Below are 2,590 nucleotides of genomic sequence, written 5' to 3'. Positions count from 1 at the left end.
AAAGTGGGTGAGAAAACAGCAGAAGATATTATATATAAATGGGATTCACAATTAATATCTGGTGAGAAAGAAGCCACCTTGTAAAAAAAAATCAACATCTGGAGTAAACTAAATGCTCAGATGGGTACTATGGTGGGGAATGCCTCCCAAAACACCCCGAGTCAGTATAGACATACCTCTAATAATGGGTAAAAAGATTTTAGATATCTGGTCCCGAAAAGGAACAGATTTATTCAGGATTGTTATGAGCAGGGGAAACATGTGTTATTTGAACAATTTTTTTGTTTTTTTTTTGCACCATTCCCAGAGGCACTGCAATACTGGGTTGATGCGTGGAGTGGACGGAGCAAGCCCCTATTCCATCTCCCTGTTCCAAAAATCAATTTAATATATGGTCCCTAGATAAGGGACGTATCAGATATTAAACTGATAAGAATAGATTCTACACTTGATCTTAGCCAAAAGGCCGAGATGTTGCTAATAATACGGTATTCTGCTATTTTCCATTTTAAGAGCATGTTAAAGGGATAAATTGGGTCTGACAATGACTCTATCAAAATGTAGTGATGTGGAAACACAAAGAAATCGACTTCAACAACATATTTATTGCTTCAAACGGGAAACCCCAAATGAATATAATTATTGGTGATCAAAACTGGTCCGATTTATGTCAGGTCTATATGAAAAATACAATAAATGTAAGATACAGATTGGTGCCATTTAGATTGGTGCAATATAATTTTTTATATTGCACCAATCTGTATCTTACATATATCTGCAAAAATTAAATAAAATAAAATCAGATATTTTGGATTAATGCTTTCAGAGTAGAGAGGAGATAGGAACATTTCTATACTCATCTTGGGCATGTTCCAAGGTAAGACCCTTTCAGATAGTTCTGGGGAAATTTTTAGAGCAAATTCCAGGAATCCAATTTCCACAGAACCCAGAACTATTCTTATTGGGGAATATCGCCAGTAAAATGAGACTATCCCAACATCAAACAATATTTGTTAAGATTCCAATGGCAGTGGCCAGGAAATGTATAGTGGTTATTTGAAAGTCTGATTCCCATCTAGGTACAGCCTGTCAGAATGCAGAGATGCATTGCTGTGTTCCCCTTGAGAAGATTACCTATAACCTAAGAAATAAGTCGAACATGTTCTTACAAACATGGCAGCCATATCTACAAAATAGAGGTGCAAACCTTTAAATGTGTCCCATCACATTCATGAGACCCACGCTAATAACCCCTTGAGATGTGTAAATTTTAAGAATGTGAAATTTGTGAGGCAATCCCTGTTTCTTCCTCTTTATCTTTCTATTCTTTTCTCTTTTCTGCATCACCACATTTCTTTCTTTGGGGTCTAATGGTCTAATACTTCATTTTCTATTCATGAGAGGGTGGGGGGAGGGTGGTGAAGTGAGATGGGGATTATAGCTATCACGTATCAAAGATACATTCAGTTTTTACTGTTTTTGTTGTCTCCATGTTTGGCATATAAATTTCTACCATGCCCCATGCATGCAGAGAGTGGAGGGAGTGTGGAATGAGCTGCCAGCTGAACTGGTAAATGCAGGCTCAAATTTTATATTTAGGTAAATGGATGGAACGGGTATAGATGGATATGGTCTGGGTGCAGGTCAGAGGAACTAGGCAGATATCTCCCAGCTCTTTTGGCTCCACACATAGCCGACCACTTTGATCTTCAGGAAGAGCAATTTAGTCACTTACTATCCTTTTGCTCTTAATAAACGTGTAGGTACCCTTAGAATTTTCCCCTCACATTGTCTGCCAAATCAATCTTCTTTTAGCCATCCTGATTTAAGTTTTTTCATGTATTCTTTTTTACAATTGGGTTTTACAAAAACCCACTGCACGATGGGGACACTCCTTGGGCAGAGGATTCAACTGGGAGCACTTAGGGAAGCTAATTTGTCATCTGCAGGCCTATTTGCCCCTCAGCTGAGCCTTCAATCCCATAGCCATGACAACCTTTATGCATCCCAAAGGAAACAAATCTGATCATTACATAGCAAGTGTTAGAGGATTGTAGCAAATAGTCTTATAGCCAATACATGATATTAATTGCCATGAATAAAATGTTGGAGTAGGATTGGAGAAGAGGTTACAGGAAGTCCCAGCTCTATAAAACAAAGTATAACCATTGTTACAATGTAGGCTTCCTTGAAAGAGCTGCCTATTTCCTATCAACAATCAGTTTCTTGGAGATGTTGAATCAGGACTAGATTGTCCAGAACACAAATGTAGAAATCCCAGAGCATCTCTCAAAATGGGTGGCACATTTGGTTTTGCCTTTAAAGTGCCAGGGATCGGGACCGGTGTTCGAATCCCACACTGTTCGTAAGCAGTTTGTACTTTCTCTGCGTGTCTGGGTGGGTTTTCCCTGGGGCTCCAGTTTCGTCCCACCATTTAAAAATGTACCAGAGATGTCGGTCAATCAAGTGTAATTGGGCAGCACTGACTCATGGACTGAAATGACCTATTACCGTGCTGTATGAAATAAATTATAACACTGGGCGGGTTTTGTTTTCATGGGGTGGGTATCAAGGTCTAGGTTAAGATCTC

At 39.0% G+C, this 2,590-nt stretch overlaps 1 non-coding gene across 1 annotated transcript; it reads right to left on the bottom strand.

Moving 5' to 3' along the window:
• Nucleotides 1-287: 287 nt before the first annotated feature.
• Nucleotides 288-475, bottom strand: LOC138743737 (U2 spliceosomal RNA). Its single transcript, XR_011345043.1, has one exon. It is a non-coding gene; the product is annotated as a U2 spliceosomal RNA (small nuclear RNA).
• Between the last annotated feature and the right edge of the window lie 2,115 nt (nucleotides 476-2,590).

The sequence above is a fragment of the Narcine bancroftii genome, chromosome 9 (assembly GCF_036971445.1).
Source record: "Narcine bancroftii isolate sNarBan1 chromosome 9, sNarBan1.hap1, whole genome shotgun sequence".
Lineage (NCBI taxonomy): Eukaryota > Metazoa > Chordata > Chondrichthyes > Torpediniformes > Narcinidae > Narcine > Narcine bancroftii.
This window is presented reverse-complemented; position numbering and strand designations above follow the sequence as displayed.